Genomic DNA, 19686 nt, shown 5'->3' on the forward strand with positions numbered 1-19686 from the left:
TCAGTCATTCAATCATATTTATTGAGCGCTTACTGTGCACCGAGCACTGTACTAAGCGCTTGGGAAGTACAAGTCGGCAACATATAGAGGCCAAACTGATTACCTTGCGCTTAATAAATGCCATCATCATCATTACCATCATCAGAAAGACCTGGGTTCTAATCCAATCTCGGCCACGTGTCTGCTGTGTGACCCTGGACTAGTCACTTCACTTCTCTGGGTTTCAGCTACCTCATCTGACTAAGCCTCCTTTTCCTCTTTTCCCACTCCCTTCTGCTTTAGCCCTGACTTTCTCCCTTTATTTATCATCCCCTCAACCCAACCCAGCTGTGTGACTTTGGGCAAGTCACTTAACTTCTCTGGGCCTCAGTTACCTCATCTGTAAAATGAGGATTAACAGTGTAAGCCCCACGGGGGACAACCTGATCGCCTTATAAATTCCCCAGCGCTTAGAACAGTGCTCTGCACATAGTAAGCGCTTAATAAATGCCATTATTATTATTATTAATCTTGTCATTTATTTGTTTAGGTTAATGTCTGTCTCCCCGTAAGCTCCTTATGGGCAGGGAATGTGTGTCTGTTTCTTGTAATACGTCCGTTTATTGCTGTATTGTAGTCTCCCACGGCCTAAGAGAAGCAGCGTGGCTCAGTGGAAAGAGCCCAGGCTTGGGAGTCAGAGGTCATGGGTTCGAATCCCTACCCTGCCACTGGTGACTTTGGGCAAGACACTTGGCTTCTCTCTGCCTCAGTTCCCTCATCTGTAAAACGGAGATTAAGACTGTGAGCCCCCCGTGGGACAACCTAGTCACCTTGTATCCCACCCAGTGCTTAAAACAGTGCTTGGCACATAGTAAATGCTCAATGAATATCATTATTTTTGAAGCAGTGTGGCTCAATGAAAAGAGCCCGGGCTTTGGAGTCAGAGGTCATGGGTTCTAATCCTGCCTCTGCCACTTGTCTGCTGTGTGACTTTGGGCAAGTCACTTCACTTCTCTGGGCCTCAGTTCCCTCATCTGTAAAATGGTGATTAAGACTGTGAGCCCCCCCATGGGACAATCTGATCACCTTGTAAACTCCCCAGCGCTTAGAACAGTGCTTTGCACATAGTAAGCGCTTAACAAATTGAGCACTTCCTGTGTACAGAGCCCTATTCTAAGGGCTTGGGAGAGTACAACATTATCATATGATCATGATCATACAACCCATTTCCTGCCCACAGCGAGTTTACAGTCTAGAGAATGAGATAAGGAAGAATATAAAGAAATTACAGGAATGTACATAGTGGCTGGACGGTTATGACTTATGATTTACAGCCTAGAGGGGGGAGGCAGACATTAATATCATCCTATCACCACCATCCTTAATATCATCCTATCCCGACTGGATGACTGCATCAGCCTCCTCTCTGATCTCCCATCCTCCTGTCTCTATCCACTTCAGTCAATACTTCACGCCGCTGCCCGGATCATCTTTGTGCAGAAACGCTCTGGGCGTGTTACTCCCCTCCTCAAAAATCTCCAGTGGCTACCAGTCAACCTACGCATCAAGCAAAAACTCCTCACCCTGGGCTTCCAGGCTGTCCATCCCCTCACCCCCTCCTACCTCACCTCCCTTCTTTCCTTCTCCATCCCAGCCCGCACCCTCCGCTCCCCTGCTGCCGCTAACCTCCTCTTCCTCCCTTCAAAGCCCTACTGAGAGCTCACCTCCTCCAGGAGGCCTTCCCAAACTGAGCCCCTTTTTTCCTCTCCTCCTCCCCATCCCCCCGGCCCTACCTCCTTCCCCTCCCCACAGCACCTGGATATATGTTTCTATAGATTTATTACTCTATTTATTTGACTCGTACATATTTACTATTCTATTTATTTCATTTTGTTAATAGATTTTGTTTTGTTGTCCGTCTCCCCCTTCTAGACTGTGAGCCCATTGTTGGGTAGGGACCGTCTCCATACATTGCCGACTTGGACTTCCCAAGCGCTTAGTACAGTGCTCTGCACACAGTAAGCGCTCAAATGACAGCTACATAATAGTGACAGGATGGTTATGGTGAGTGTGGCGGTTGTCCAATGCAGTTTGGGCTGAATAAAACTCTATTGCCATCCCCACCCCTTCTGCTGGGAACCCTAATCACCCAGTTCCTGGTTTACTGGAACAACTTCCTTCCCGAGACCTGCCTCCAGCCTTCCCCCATTCCAGAGTCTCCTCCCCACAGAGGCAAGACTCATCTCCCGAGCACTAATCAATCAATCAATCAATCAATCAATCAATCAATCGTATTTATTGAGCACTTACTATGTGCAGAGCACTGTACTAAGCGCTTGGGAAGTACAAATTGGCAACACATAGAGACAGTCCCTACCCAACAGTGGGCTCACAGTCTAAAAGGGGGAGACAAAGAACAAAACCAAACATACCAACAAAATAAAATAAATAGGATAGAAATGTACAAGCACAATAAATAAATAAATAAATAAATAAATAAATAGAGTAATAAATATGTACAACCATATATACATATATACAGGTGCTGTGGGGAAGGGAAGGAGGTAAGATGGGGGGATGGAGAGGGGGATGAGGAGGAGAGGAAGGAAGGGGCTCAGTCTGGGAAGGCCTCCTGGAGGAGGCCTAATCTAATCTAATCTAATCTAATCACCTGAGCCCCAACCTCCACTCACATAATAATAATGGTATTTGTGAAGCGCTTACTATGTGCAAAGCACTGTTCTAAGCGCTGGGGGGGATACAAGGTGATCAGGTGATCAGGTTGTCCCATGTGGGGCTCACAGTCTTCATCCCCATTTGACAGATGAGGGAACTGAGGCACGGAGAAGTGAAGTGACTTGCCCAAAGTCACCCAGCTGACAATTGGCAGAGCCGGGATTTGAACCCATGACGTCTGACTCCCAAGCCCGGGCTCTTTCCACTGAGCCACGTTGCTTCTCTATCAAATTATAATTCCACATTTGCCCCCCACCAAGGCCTTCTCCGAGATGGCTTTTGCTGAGAAGCAGTGTGGCAAAGTGGAAAGAACCTGAGAGTCAGAAGGACCTGGGTTCTAATCTAATAATAATAATAATGATGGTATTTGTTAAACACTTACTCTTTGCCAAGCAGTTGTGTGACTTTGGGCAAGTCACCTCACTTCTCCGTGCCTCAAGAGATGAAGACTGTAAGCCCTGTGAGGGACGGGGACTGTGTCTTGTATCTACCCCACCGCTTAAATCAGGGCCCGGCACATTGTAAGCACTTAACAAGTACCACAGTTATTATTATTATTGTTATTACTATTATTATTATTACCTGGGGCACACTTCTTCCCACACTCCAATCTTCCCAGGCAACCCTCTTCGCCATCATTCACACCTCTTTTGCCTTGAACAATTACACAAGGCTGGACTGTCCTTCTTCTTCACTTCCCTCATTCAGTCGTATTTAAGTGCTTACTGTGTGCAGAACACCGTGCCCTTGTCCTTCCCCTTCCTCAGTGGTCCCATTTCACGCCACTCAATCAATCAATCATATTTATTGAGCGCTTACTGTGTGCAGAGCACCGTACTAAGCACTTGGGAAGTACAAGTTGGCAACATATAGAGACAGTCCCTACCCAACAGTGGGCTTACAGTCTAAAAGCCACTCCCCTCCAACCCTAGCCATCGTCTCTAGCCCTTAAAACTGTCAACTCAGCTGTAAGCTCGTTGTGGGCAGGGATTTGTCTATTTAATAATAATAATGATGATGATGATGGCATTTATTAAGCGCTTGCTATGTGCAAAGCACTGTTCTAAGCGCTGGGGAGGTTACAAGGTGATCAGGTTGTCCCATGGGGGGCTCACAGTCTTCATCCCCATGTTACAGTTGAGGGAACTGAGACCCAGAGAAGTTAAGTGACTTACCCAAAGTCACACAGCTGACAACTGGCAGAGCCGGGATTTGAACCCATGACCTCTGACTCCAAAGCCCGGGCTCTGTCCACTGAGGCATGCTGCTTCTCTAATAATGATGGCATCTGTTAAGCACTTACTATGTGTGAAGCACTGTTCTAAGCGCTGGGGGAGAGACGAGGTGATCAGGGTGTCCCACTTGGGGCTCACAGTTTTAATCCCCATTTTACAGAGGAGGTAACTGAGGTGCAGAGAAGTTAAGTGACTTGCTCGAGGTCACACAGCTGACAAGTGGCGGAGCCGGGATTAGAACCCATGACGTCTGACTCCCAAACCCGGGCTCCTTCCACTGAGCCATGATGCTGCTTATTGTGGCTCAGTGGAAAGAGCACGGGCTTTGGAGTCAGAGGTCATGGGTTCAAATCCCGTCTCTGCCACTTGTCAGCTGGGTGACTTTGGGCGTCACTTCACTTCTCTGAGCCTCAGTTCCTTCATCTGGAAAATGGGGATTAAAACTGTGAGCCCCCCTGGGACAACCTGATCACCTTGTAACCTCCCCAGCACTTAGAACAGTGCTTTGCACGTAGTAAGTGCTTAATAAATGCCATTATTATTATTATTATTATTATTGTCCTGTCCCAAGCGCTTAGTACAGTGCTCTCCACACAGTAAGCGCTCAATAAATACGACTGAATGGATGAACGAACGAGTCTACCAAGTCTGTTATATTCTACTCTCCCCTTGCTTCCCGTCCTCTGAATGAAGTTGTATTTCCTTTCATTTGTTTTGAGTCTACCACACTCAAGCTTAAGTAGTTTTTTTCCTCATCCTGGTGTTGTGGGATTGAATGGCTAAACATTCCTTGTCCACTCTCTCCACACCCTTTATTGTTTTTTTTGTCAGCTTAGACCACATCCCCCCTCAACCCGCATCTTCCTAGCCCGAAAAATCCTTCCCTTTTCCACTCCATTCCATTTCCATTCCATTCTTAGTTGTCATTTTCCAGAACGATTGTGTCCGTCCTTTAAACGCGGCCTTAGTATTCCTAGTGCAGCGTACCCCGGCTTTTCCAAAGTGGCAGAATTCCGCCCTTTAATTGGCTTTCTATCCCCTTCCTTTTGATGCCCCACATCCAACTGGCCTTTTCGGGCTGCTGTTGTACAATGAAACAATAATCAATTTTTCCAGTAATATTTTCCAATACTATTTAGAGAAGCAGCGTGGCTCAGTGGAAAGAGCCCGGGCTTTGGAGTCAGAGGTCATGGGTTCAAATCCCGGCTCTGCCAATTGTCAGCTGTGTCAGCTTTGGGAAAGTCACTTCACTTCGCTGTGCCTCAGTGACCTCATCTGTAAAATGGGGATGAAGACTGTGAGCCCCCCGTGGGACAATGAATGAACGGAGCCTTTTAGACTGTGAACCCACTATTGGGTAGGGACTGTCTCTATATGTTGCCAACTTGTACTTCCCAAGCGCTTAGTACAGTGCTCTGCACACAGTAAGCGCTCAATAAATACTATTGATGATGATGATGATGATGACAACCTGATCACCTTGTAATCTCCCCAGCGTTTAGAACAGTGCTTTGTACATAGGAAGTGCTTAATAAATGCCATCATTATTATTATTACTATTTGTTAAGTGCTTACCATGTGCCAGGCGCTGTACTAAGCACTGGGGTAGATAATAATAATAATAATAATAATAATAATAATGATGATGCAAGCTAAATCAGGTTGGATGCAGTCCATGTCCCACCTGGGCTCATAGCCTTAATCTCCAGGTAACTGAGGCTCAGAGAAGTTAAGCAACATGCCCGAGGTCACAGAGCAGACAAGTGACGGAGCCGGGATTAGAACCCAGATCCTCTGATTCCCAGGCCCGGGTTCTTTCCACTGAGCCACGCTGCTTCTCTAAATAGTATTGGAAAATATTACTGGAAAAATTGATTATTGTTCCATTGTACAACAGCAGCCCGAAAAGGCCAGCTGGATGTGGGGCATCCAACGCGGCTTCTCTAGACTGATCAATTGAGAAGCAATATGGCCCGGGAGTCAGAAGGGCCTGGGTTCTAATCCTGGTTCTGTCACTTACCTGCTGGGTGACCTGGGGCAAGTCCCTTCACTTCACCTGTAAAATGGGGATGAAGATTGGGAGCCTCATGTGGGACAGGGACTCTGTCCATCCTGATTCATTCATTCATTCAATCGTATTTATCGAGCGCTTACTGTGTGCAGAGCACTGGACTCAGTGCTTGGAAAGTACATTCAGCAACAAATAGAGACAATCCCCGCCCAACAACAGGCTCACAATCAGGAAGGGGGGGAGACGGACGACAAAACAAAACAAAGCAAGTAAACAGGCATCGATAGCATCGCTATAAATAAATAGAATTATAGATTTATACACATCTGATTGAGGGCATTCTGTATGCATTTCAAGTGTTTGGGGGAATACAAGAGAGTAAATAGACACGATCCCTGCCTGCAAGGAATTTATAATCTAGAGGAGGAGTTTGCAATCTAAAGGTGATAAATGATTCAAAAGAGCAGTGAGCAACAACTATGGAATCTCCCTCTGTCACAGCTGTTATCAATCAATACTACTTCCTGATCATATTAATAATTGTGGTATCTGTTAAACGCTTCCCCACAGTACCTGTATATATGTATGTATGTTTGTACATATTTATTACTCTATTTATTTATTTTACTTGTACATATCTATTCTATTTATTTTATTTTGTTAGTGTGTTTGGTTTTGTTCTCTGTCTCCCCCTTTTAGACTGTGAGCCCACTGTTGGGTAGGGACTGTCTCTATATGTTGCCAACTTGTACTTCCCAAGCGCTTAGTACAGTGCTCTGCACACAGTAAGTGCTCAATAAATATGATTGATGGATTGACTGATTGATTCCTGAGGACCCATTCTTTGCAAAGTGCTTTATTAACAGCTTGGGAGACAGTACTTTATTAACAGTACTTTATTAACAGCTTGAGCGCTTACTGTGTGCAGAGCACTGTACTAAGTCTGCTGTGTGACCTTGGGCAAGTCACTTCACTTCTCTGTGCCTCAGTTCCCTCATCTGTAAAATGGGGATTAAGACTGTGAGGCCCACATGGGACGACCTCATCTCCTTGTGTTCGCCCCAGCGCTTAGAACAGTGCTTGGCACATAGTAAGCGCTTAACAAATACCAACATTATTATTACTAAGCGCTGCTTGGAATGTACAATTCAGCAACAGAGACAATCCCTGCTCACAAGGGGCTCACAGTCCAGAAGGGGGGAGACAGACATCAAAACAAGTAAACGGGCAACAGGGGCATCAATATATTAATTCATTCAATCAATCGTATTTATTGAGCGCTTACTGTGTACAGAGCACTGTACTAAGCGCTTGGGAAGTACAAGTTGGCAACATATAGAGACGGTCCCTACCCAACAGCGGGCTCACAGTCTAGAAGGGGGAGACAGAGAACAAAATAAAACATATTAACAAAATAAAATAAATAGAATAAATATGTACAAATAAAATAAATTAATAAATAGAGCTAGCTCAATAAATATATGAGCTAGCAACTTAGCGGGGAGGTCAGAAACAGAGTGGAGAAGCAGTATGGCCTAATAATGGCATTTATTAAGGATTTACTATGTGCAAAGCACTGTTCTAAGCTCTGGGGAGGTTACAAGGTGATCAGGTTGTCCCGCAGGGGGCTCACAGTCTTCATCCCCATTTTACAGATGAGAGAACTGAGGCACAGAGAAGTTAAGTGACTTGCCCAAAGTCCCACAGCTGACAAGTGGCAGAGCCGGGATCTGAACCCATGACCTCTGACTCCAAAGCCCAGGCTCTTTCCACTGAGCCACGCTGCTTCTCTAGTGTCCAAAGGTCCTGGTTACTAGTCCTGGCTCCGTCACTTGTCTGCCATGTGACTTCAATAATAAAAATAATAATAATAATAATAATATAATAATGATGGCATTTGTTAAGCGCTTACTATGTGCCAAGTGCTGTTCTAAGCACTGGGGTAGATATAAGGTTATCAGGTTGTCCCACATGGGGCTCACACTTTAAATCCCCATTTTACAGATGAGGTACCTGAGGTGCAGAGAAGTGAAGTGACTTGCCCAAGGTCACAGAGCAGACAAGTGGCAGAGCCAGGATTAATAATAATAATAATAATAATGGCATTTATTAAGCGCTTACTATGTGCAAAACACAGTTCTAAGTGCTGGGGAGGATACAAGTTGATCAGGTTGTCCCACGAGGTCTCACAGTCTTAATCCCCATTTGACAGATGAGGGAACTGAGGCCCAGAGAAGTGAAGTGACTTGCCCAGATTCACACAGCTGACAAGCGGCGGAGCAGGGATTAGAACCCACGTCCTCTGACTCCCAAGCCCGGGCTCTTTCCACTGAGCCACGCTGCTTCTCTAACTTTAGGCAAGTCATCTGTGCCTCGGTTACCTCATTTGTAAAATGGAGATTAGGACTGTGAGCCCCGTGTGGGACAAGGACTGTATCCAAACTGACCATCTTGTTCCTTGTTCGAATCCCTGTTCCACCATTTGTCTGCTATGTGGCCTTGGGCGAGTCACTTCACTTCTCTGGGCCTCAGTTACCTCATCTGTAAAATGGGGATGAAGACTGTGAGCCCCATGAGGGACACGGATTGTGTCCAACCTGATTAGCTTGGATCAACCCCAGTGCTTAGTACAATGTTTGGCAAATAGAGGCCCTAATAAAATGTGTGCCACAGAATCAAAGCATCAGGCTGCTAAACACAAACTCTATCAGGTCACCAAGTGTGAAAAACCAGGACGTTGGGGGATAAAGGTTGTCTTTTCAAAAGTGAAATAATAATTATGGCATTTGTTAAGTGCTTACTACGTGCCAAGCACTGTTCAAAGCACTGGGGTAGATACAAGGTAAGCAGGTTGCCCCACGTGGGGCTCACAGTCTTCACCCCCATTTTGCAGATGGGGTAACTGAGGCACAGAGAAGCTAAGCGACTCGCCCAAAGTCACACAGCTGACAAGTGGCGGAGCCTGGATTAGAACCCGTGACCTCTTACTCCCAAGCCCAGGCTCTTTCCACTAAGCCACGCTGCTTCTCACAAGGTGAAATAAGTGAAAACTAAGTGAAAAATATAAGTGAAAAATGGGTGAGAACAGGAATGACCATGAAGAGCGGCAGGTCAGTTGCAAACAGGAAAATAGGGACGCCAAAAAGGAGTTTGGCTTTCCTTGTAAAGGGTGCCAAAGCTAATAGCTATTCTCCAACTATATCCAAAGCCAGGAGCTGGCTAGAGAATGACTTATAGAATATAATAATAATAATTATGGTATTTAAGCGCTTACTATGTGTCAGGCACCATTCTAAGAGGATGAGATGCAAGCTAAGCAGGTTGAACTCAGTCTATTTCCCACATGGGGCTCGCAGTATTAATCCCCAATTTACAGATGAGGTAACTGACGCCCAGAGAAGTTAAGGGTCTTGCCCAAGGTCACGCAGCAGACGAGTGGTGGAGACGGGATTAGAACCCAGGTCCTTCTGACTCTATTTATTTTACTTGTACATATTTTACTATTCTATTTATTTTGTTAATGATGTGCAGCTAGCTTTATTTCTATTTGTTCTGATGACACCTGTCCACGTGTTTTGTTTTGTTGTCTGTCTCCCCCTTCTAGACTGGGACCGTCTCTCTATGTTGCCAACTTGTACTTCCCAAGAGCTTAGTCCAGTGTTCTGCGCACAGTAAGCGCTCAATAAATACGATTGAGTGAATGAATGAATGAGCCCGTGCTCTATCCGATAGGCCACACTTTCTCCTCAGCATAAAGTATATTAAAGTATACTTTTAATGTACTCTTAGTGTATAAAGAGATGAATATAATTGATGCAGGGGTTGGGGTAAGTGCCCAGGTGCTTACGTGAGGTGGAAGTGAAATGAGGGATACCATGTGGGGAGAAGAGAAACGAACTGAGGAAGGCCTCCTGGAGGAGGTGTAGTTTCAGAAGGGCTTTGAAGATGGGGAGAGCCGAGGTTCGGCGGATGTTAAGTGGGAGGGAGTTTCAAACAGGGGCGACGATGAGAGCAAAGCGTTGGCGACAGGAGAGACAAGAACCAAGCAAAGTAACCAGATTAGCAGGGGAGGAACGAAATGAGTGAGCGAGAAGAGGGCGGAGGGGTAGGGTGAAGGGAAAGGTGGTTGAATGCCTTTGAATAATGGTGAGGAGTTCCTTAGTACAGTGCCAAGCGCTTAGTACAGTGCTCTGCACACAGTAAGCGCTCCATAAATACGATTGATTGATTGATTCAGAGAGGAACTGGAGAGTTCCAATCCACCACTATGCAGTTATAATTCGGACAATTTTCACCTCTGTTCTAATCCCGCCTCTGCCACTTGCCTGCCGTGTGACCTTGGGCAAGTCACTTCACTTCTCAGGGCCTTAGAACAGTGTTTGGCACGTAGTAAGTGCTTAACAAATACCATTCTTATTATTATTATTATTATTATTGTTGTTGTTGTTGTTGTTCTCTGTACCTCAGTTCCCTCATCTGTAAAATGGGGATGAAGACTGTGAGCCCCACGTGGAACAACCTGATTACCTTGTATCTACCCCAGGTCTCAGAACAGTGTTTGGCACATAGTAAGTGCTTAACGAATACTATTATTATTATTATTATTATTCTCTGTGCCTCAGTTCCCTCATCTGTAAAATGGGGATTGCGACTGTGAGCCCCATGGGGGACAGGGACTGTGTCCAACACAATTTGCTGGTATCCACTCCTGAACTTAGTACAATGCCTGGCACACAGTAAGCACTTAACAAATACCAAGATTATTGTTACTCATTATTATTATTACCCTGCATTTGCTGAAACTCATCTGCTAACTTTCAGGCCACTCACTCAGCCTAATGAAGGCTTGATGCAGTTTATCCCTATGTTTTATTGCCGAGAAAAGCTTTATGTCTTCTGCAAATTTGTGGATTTCCCCACATGCTCCCTCATCCAGATCCTTTCATTCAATCATATTTATTGAGCGCTTACTGTTTGCAGAGCACTGTACCAAGCGCTTGGGAAGTACAAGCAACATATAGAGATGGTCCCTACCCACCAACGGGCTCACAGTCTAGAAGGGGGAGACAGATAACAAAACAAAACATGGAGACAGGTGTCAAAATCATCAGAACAAATAGAATTATAGCTAGATGTACATCATTAACAAAATAAATAGAATAGTAAATATGTACAAGTAAACTAAATAGAGTAATGAATCTGTACAAATTTATACAAGTGCTGTGGGGAGGGGAAGGAGGTAGGGCAGGGGGGATGGGGAAGAGGAGAGGAAAAGAGGGGGCTCAGTCTGGGAAGGCCTTCTGGAGGAGGTGAGTGCTCAGTAGGGCTTTGAAGGGAGGAAGAGAGCGAGCTTGGTGGATGGGCAGAGGGAGGGAATTCCAGGCCAGGGGAAGGACATGGGCCGGGGGTCGACGGCGGGACGGGCGAGAACGAGGCCCAGTGAGGAGGTGAGCGGCAGCAGAGGAGCGGAGGGTGCGGGCTGGGATGGAGAAGGAGAGAAGGGACGGGAGGTAGGAGGGGGCGAGGGAATGGACGGCCTTGAAGCCCAGAGTGAGGAGTTTTTGCTTGATTCACAGGTTGACAGGCATCCACTGGAGATTTTAGAGGGGGGGGGGTGAAATGCCCAGAGCATTTACTAAATAAAACCCAGCTCCAACACATATTCCTGTGCGTTCGTTCTATTCCCGCCTCTCCATCCTGAAAAGTGGCCTCAAGTTTACCCTGCCCTTTATTTCCTGCTATAAACCCATGTTCTGTCGCAGACAGAAAATTCCTTCCTATCCTGTGATGACTCCATTATGTCAAGAGCCCGGGCTTGGGAGTCACAGGATGTGGGTTCTAACCCTGGCTCCGCCACTTATGATGATAATGATGATGATGATGATGACATTTATTAATCAATCAGTCGTATTTATTGAGCACTTACTGTGTGCAGAGCACTGTACTAAGCGTTTGGGAAGTACAAGTTGGCAACACATAGAGATGGTCCCTACCCAACAGTGGGCTCATTAAGCACTTACTACGTGCAAAGTACTGTTCTAAGCGCTGGGGAGGTTACAAGGTGATCAGGTTCATTCATTCATTCATTCATGCAATCGTATTTATTGAGCGCTTACTGTGTGCAGAGCACTGGACTAAGCGCTTGGGAAATACAAGTTGGCAACATATAGAGACGGTCCCTACCCAATAGTGGGCTCACAGTCTAGAAGGGGGAGACAGCGAACGAAACAAAACATATTAGCACAATAAAATAAGTAGAATAAATATGTACAAGTAAAATAAATAAATAGAGTAATAAATACCTACAAATATATATACATATATACAAGTGCTGTGGGGAAGGGAAGGAGGTAAGGCGGGGGGATGGAGAGGGGAAGGAGGGGGAGAGGAAGAAGGGGGCTCAGTCAGGTTGTCCCGGGGGGGCTCACAGTCTTCATCCCCATTTTACAGGTAAGGGAACTGAGGCACAGAGAAGTGAAGTGACTTGCCCAAAGTCACACAGCTGACAATTGGCGGAGCCGGGATTTGAATCCATGACCTCTGATTCCAAAGTCCGTGCTCTTTCCACTGAGCCATGCTGCTTATCTATTGCGTGACCTTGGCCAAGTCACTTCACTTCTCTGGTCCTCCGTTGTAAAATGAGGATTAAGACTGTGAGCCTCATGCGGGACAGGGACAGTATCCAACCTGATTAACTTGTATCTACCCCAGTGTTTAGAACAGTGCTCAGTGCAGAGTAAGCGCTTAACAGATACCATCATTATTATTATTAATAAAAGCCTTTGGCGAGAAATCTTGTCAATAGCATTTTCAACCTCTAAATCTCAACCCACACGCATATTGACCCCTTCAGGGTCTGTAAACTTGTGCTGTCAATAATAATAATAATAATAATAATTATGGTATTTGCTAAGCACTTACTATGTGCCAAGCACTGTACTAAATTTCTTGGTAAATACTAGATACTTAGGTCCCACATTGGTTGTACAGACTAAGTACGAGGGAGAACAAGCTTAGAATTCCCACTTTCCAAATGAGGAAACTGAGGCACCGGGAAATTAAGTCACAAGGTCACAGAACAGGTAAGTGCCAGAGCCAGGATTAGAACCCAGGTCCTCTGACTCCCAGCCCTCTGTTGGGTAGGGGCCATCTCTATATGTTGCCAACTTGTACTTCCCAAGCGATTAGTACAGTGCTCTGCACACAGTAAGTGCTCAATAAATACAATTGAATGAATGAATGAATGAATAGGGTCACACAACAGGCCCATGGTGGAGCTGGGATTAGAACCCAGGTCCTCTGACTCCCAGCCCACTGTTGGGTAGGGACCGTCTCTATATGTTGCCAACTTGTACTTCCCAAGCGCTTAGTACAGTGCTCTGTACACAGTAAGTGCTCAATAAATACGATTGAATGAATAAATGAATGAATGAATGAATAGGGTCACACAACAGGCCCATGGTGGAGCTGGAATTAGAACCCAGGTCCTCTGGCTCCCAGCCCGCTGTTGGGTAGGGACCGTCTCTATATGTTGCCAACTTGTATTTCCCAAGCGCTTAGTACAGTGCTCTGTACACTGTAAACGCTCAATAAATACCATTGAATGAATAAATGAATGAATGAATGAATAGGGTCACACAACAGGCCCATGGTGGAGCTGGAATTAGAACCCAGGTCCTCTGACTCCCAGCCCGCTGTTGGGTAGGGACCGTCTCTATATGTTGCCAACTTGTACTTCCCAAGCGATTAGTACAGTGCTCTGCACACAGTAAGCGCTCAATAAATACGATTGAATGAATGAATGAATAGGGTCACACAACAGGCCCATGGTGGAGCTGGAATTAGAACCCAGGTCCTCTGACTCCCAGTCGGCTGCTGGGTAGGGACCGTCTCTGTATGTTGCCAACTTGTACTTCCCAAGCGATTAGTACAGTGCTCTGCTCACAGTAAGCGCTCAATAAATACGATTGAATGAATGAATGAATGCTCCTTCCTTGAGGCCAAGCTGTTTCAATTCTACCAGTTATCCGGGTATAGTAATGGGACTCACCAGTTTATAATTCCCAAGAACACCTCTGGACCCCCTTTTATAGCAGGGAGTTTTATTGGCAATTTGCTTGTCTTTCCAGCCAGCGGCTGTTTGTAACGACAGGCTGCATCCACATCAGCTTGGAGTTCCACAACTTCCTTACGAACTCTCGGGGGGAGGAGACCGCCCTAATCTTGGTGATTTGTTTACATCTAGTTTATTATTCTGGCCCGACATAACCTGTGAGGTCATCGCGATGGGATCAATTCCTCAGACCAGGCTGCTATAAAGAAGACCATTTGTTGGGGTCAGGGAGTAGATAATCCTCTCGAGCGCTTTCCTCGGGAAAAACCACACTAAGGGACACACTGAGCCGTAGCCAAGTGGAAATGTTGCCAATGTTGCCTTATGTTGCCAATTTGTACCTATGTTGCCAATTTGTACTTCCCAAGCGCTTAGTACAGTGCTCTGCACATAGTAAGCGCTCAATAAATACGATTGATGATGATGATGGAAAGAGCACAGAACTGAGAGTCAACCTACAGGTGACCTTGGGCAAGTCACTTAACTTCTCTGTGCCTCAGTTTCCTCATCTGTAAAATGGGGATTAAATACCTGTTTTCCCTCCGTCTTGGATTGTGAGCTCCAAGTTGAGCAGGGATTGGGTCTGATAATAATAATGGCCTTTATTAAGCGCTTACTATGTGCAAAGCTCTGTTCTAGGTGCTGGGGAGGTTACAAGGTGATACGGTTGTCCCACAGGGGGCTCACAGTCTTAATCCCCATTTTACAGATGAGGTCACTGAGGTCCAGAGAAGTGAAGTGACTTGCCCAAAGTCACACTGCTGACAATTGGCAGAGCCGGGATTCGAACCCATGACCCCTGACTCCAAAGCCCGTGCTCTTTCCACTGAGCCTCGCTGATTTCCGAGCGTACTGTATCTACACCAGCGCTTAGCACAGTGCCTGACACATGGAAGTCACTTTACCAATAAGCAGCGTGGCTCAGTGGAAAGAGCACGGGCTTGGGAGTCAGAGGTCATGGGTTCGAATCCCGGCTCTGCCATATGTCTGCTGTGTGACCTTGGGCAAGTCACTTAGCTTATGTGAGCCTCAGTTATCTCATCTGTAAAATGAGGATTAAGACTGTGAGCCCCACGTGGGACAACTTGATCACCTTGTATCCCCCCCAGCGCTTAGAAAAGTGCTCTGCACATAGTAAGCGCTTAACAAATGCTATTATTATTATTATTATTATCATTATTATTATTATTAGCTTCTCAGCTATCTCTTTGAATTCCCTGAGTTAGGTCTTCTGCCCTAAAAGTCATTCCCTAGCTAGCCTCTGGCTTTGGATATAGTTGAAGAATCTTTAGTTGTTAACTTTGGCACCCTTTACAGGGAATGCCAAACTCCTTTTTGGCTTCCCCAATTTCCTGTTTGCAACTGAGCTGCCACTCTTTATGATCATTCCCGTTCTCATCCATTTTTCACTTCTGAAAAGACATTTCTCCTCCGGTATCCTAGTTTATTCCACTACTTGGCCTGGCAGAGTTTGTGTTCAGCTGTCTGATTCTTTGATTCTGTGACACCCATTTTACCTGGACCTCTAGGATGACACTTTTTAACAGCCTCCGGGATTAGAGGAAGTAAATTGGTTTCTTAGCTCTCTTTTTCAGTTTCTGGCTAAAAAAATCAACATGTTTTCAGGTTACCCTGAAAAGAGGCCAACAAGAAGCTGAGCTTGTGGGTGTTGGGCGGTAATAGTGTTGTCAACAGTGAATAACAATAATAATAACGATGGTATTTGTTAAGCGCTTACTATGTGGAAAGCACTGTTCTAAGCATGGGGGGCATAAAAGGTAATCAGGTTGTCCCACGTGGGGCTCACAGTTTTAATCCCCATTTTACAGAGGAGGTAACTGAGGCGCAGAGAAGTGAAGTGACTTGCCCAAAGTCACACAGCTGACAAGTGGCGGAGCCGGGATTAGAACCCATGACCTCTGACACCCAAGATCTTTCCACTGAGCCACGCTGCTTCTCTTAAGCAGTGAAGGGAAGCAGTGTGGCCTAGTGGATAGAGCGCAGGCCTCGAGAGTCAGAAGAACCTGGGTTCTAATCCCAGCTCTGCCATTTGTCTGCTGTGTGACTTTGGGCGAATCACTTCACTTCTCTGGGCCTCAGTCACCTCATCTGAAAAATAGGGATTAATCCTGTGAGCCCCATGAGGGACAGGAACTGTGTCCAACCTGATTAGCTTGTATCTACCCCAGGGCTGAGTACAGTACCTGGCACATATTTGAGTCACGGCACCATAATTTTTCAAGCGCTTAGTACAGTGCTCTGCACACAGTAAGCGCTCAATAAATACGATTGAATGAATATTTAAGTGCTTAACAAATACCAAAATAGAAAGAAAAAAAAAAACCCAGAAACAAAACAGGGAACATTCAGAAGAAAAGAGGATTTAGGGAAGAGGAGGAAAAGTTCAGAGTTGCAGGGAAGTATTAATAATGATAACATTTATTAAGCGCTTGCTATGTGCAAAGCACTGTTCTAAGCGCTAGGGAGATTAGAAGGTGATCAGGTTGCCCCTCGGGGGCTCACAGTTTTAATCCCCATTTTACAGATGAGGGAACTGAGGCACAGAGAAGTGAAGTGACTTGCCCAGAGTCACACAGCCGACAAGTGGCAGAGCCAGGATTTGAACACATGACTTCTGACTCCAAAGCCCGGGCTCTTTCCACTGAGCCGCGCTGCTTCTTCAAGGTATTGGAGTTTGAGTGGAAGGAACACGGGGCTGGAAGTTAGGAGTTAGGAGACCCTGGTTGGAGTTCCGGCCCTGCCACTGGTCTGCTGTGTGACTCCAGGGGAGCCACTTAACCTCTCTGAGCCTCTGTTTCCTCAACCTCTCTGAGCCTCTGTTTCCTCAACCTCCCTGAGCCTCTGTTTCCTCATCCGTTAAACTGAGAATAAGATAGTGAGCCCCAGGTCTCTAGATCGTAAACTCTTTGTGGGCAGAGAATGTCTGTTAATTATTCTATTGTGCTCTCCCAAGCGCTTAGTACAGTGCTCTGCAAACGGTAAGTGCTCAATAAATACAGTTGAATGAATGATTGAACGAATGAAGGTGGGACACGGACTGCGTCTAAACTCCCAACTTTGTATCTAACCCAGTACTCTTGCGTAGTAAATGCATAATAAATGTCATCATTATTATTAATAATAATTAATTAATATTATAATAATTATTGGTATAATGCTATTAATATAATTAGTATTGTAATATTATTAAAATAATAATTAATGATGATGATGACATTTATTACAATAATAATAATGATGGCATTTGTTAAGCACTTACTATTCATTCATTCAATCATATTTATTGAGCGCTTAGTGTGTGCAGAGCACTGTACTAAGTGCTTGAGAAGTACAAGTTGGCAACATATAGAGACAGTCCCTACCCTACAACGGGCTCACAGTCTAGAAGATGTGCCAAGCACTGTTCTAAGCGCTGGGGGGGATACAAGGTGATCAGGTGGGGCTCACAATCTTAATCCCCATTTTACAGATGAGGGAACTGAGGATCAGAAGGGATCAATCAATTGTATTTATTGAGAGCTTACTGTGTGCAGAGCACTGTACTAAGCGCTTGGGAAGTACAAGTTGGCAACATATAGAGACGGTCCCTACCCAACAGTGGGCTCACAGTCTAGAAGGGATATCCCTTTTTACTTGTTTACTTGTTATATTTTATATGTTTATATATGTTTACTTTTTATATTTTACTTGTACATATCTATTCTATTTATTTTATTTTGTTAGTATGTTTGGTTTTGTTCTCTGTCTCCCCCTTTTAGACTGTGAGCCCACTGTTGGGTAGGGACTGCTCTATAATGTTGCCAACTTGTACTTCCCAAGCGCTTAGTACAGTGCTCTGCACACAGTAAGCGCTCAATAAATACGATTGATGATGATGATGATGATGATGATGCTATCCCAGAAGGGATATTCGAAGGACAGAATTCCCCAGTAGCTACCTTAGCAATGTCCCCGCTTGAGGTTCCTGGTGTGGGGACATTTTGGAAAAAAAACCCAAACCACCTTCCTGAGCTCTAATGAGGAAACATTGCCATTCCTTTAGATTATGCAACTATGCAGGCTCAACTGTGGAAAACCCATTAGGAAGACGGGCGTTTGGCTCTCCCGCCTGTTGCGGTTCAGCCGCACTGAAGCCAGGAATTTCGTCATGTGGTGGAAAAAGAACTCAAATGTATCATACCTTCGCTTCGGGGCGTGGAGGCTAGCTTTCAGAACCCAGGAGATTTGTTGCCCAGTTTTCGTTCAGTCAGTCGGAATATTTCTCCCTATAATCTGCTGTAGGTTCCTTTTCCGGTCCAATTTCAGGCCGTGGATCTCCACAGGGATTCTCCCTGCCTCTTGGAGAGGCTGCTTTGGCCTCCCTCTGGGAGAAGAAGAGTTTCAGTCCGAATCAACATTCTTAGGGAGTGTCATCACCCCCTGGCCTCAGAAATGATGAGAGTCCTAGTTCCTAAAATACCCCTCTCCCTCTCTGATCCTGACAAGCTCGCTCTCTTCCTCCCTTTAAGGCCCTACTGAGAGCTCACCTCCTCCAGGAGGCCTTCCCACACTCAGCCCCTTCCTTCCTCTCCCCCTCGTCCCCCTCTCCATCCCCCCATCTTACCTCCTTCCCTTCCCCACAGCACCTGTATATATATATATATATATGTTTGTACATACTTATTACTCTATTTATTTTACTTGTACATATCTATTCTATTTATTTTATTTTGTTAGTATGTTTGGTTTTGTTCTCTGTCTCCCCCTTTTAGACTGTGAGCCCACTGTTGGGTAGGGACTGTCTCTATATGTTGCCAATTTGTACTTCCCAAGCGCTTAGTACAGTGCTCTGCACATAGTAAGCACTCAATAAGTACAATTGATGATGATGATCCTGAGATATCATAAGCTCCTTTTGGATGGGGTGTAGTGGATACAGCACGGATCTGTGAGCCAGAATTAATTATCATGATGGTGTTTGTTAAGCGCTTACTAAGCGCCAGACACTGTTCTAAGTGCTGGGGGAGATACAAGGTATCAGGTTGTCCCGCGTGGGGCTCACAGCCTGAATCGCCATTTGCCAGATGAGGGAACTGAGGCACGGAGAAGTGAAGTGAATTGTCCAAGGTCACACGGGAAACAAGTGGCAGAACCGGGATTAGAACCCACAGCCTCTGATTCCCAAGCCCCTGCTCTTGCCACTAGGCCATGGGTTCTAATCCTGGATCCTCCACTTGTCTGCTGTGTGACTTTGGGCAAGTCGCTTTACTTCTCTAGGCCTCAGTTCCTTAGTCTGTAAAATGGGGACTGAAACTGTGAGCCCCACGTGGGACAGGGACTGCGTCCAACCCGATCTGCTTGGTATCTATCCCAGCCTGGCACATAGTAAACGCTTAACATATACCATTATTATTATTATTATTATTATCATTATTATTACGGTTACTTCTTTGTTTTGGACTTACTGCAGCACCTGGCTCAACAAATGCTATCTTATCTTTAAAGTACTACTAATGATAATGATGGTATCTGTTAAGCGCTTACTATGTGCCAGGCACTGTATTAAGCGCTGGGGTGGATACAAGCAAATCAGATTGGACACAATCCCTGTC

Source organism: Tachyglossus aculeatus, chromosome 8, assembly GCF_015852505.1.
Source record: "Tachyglossus aculeatus isolate mTacAcu1 chromosome 8, mTacAcu1.pri, whole genome shotgun sequence".
Lineage (NCBI taxonomy): Eukaryota > Metazoa > Chordata > Mammalia > Monotremata > Tachyglossidae > Tachyglossus > Tachyglossus aculeatus.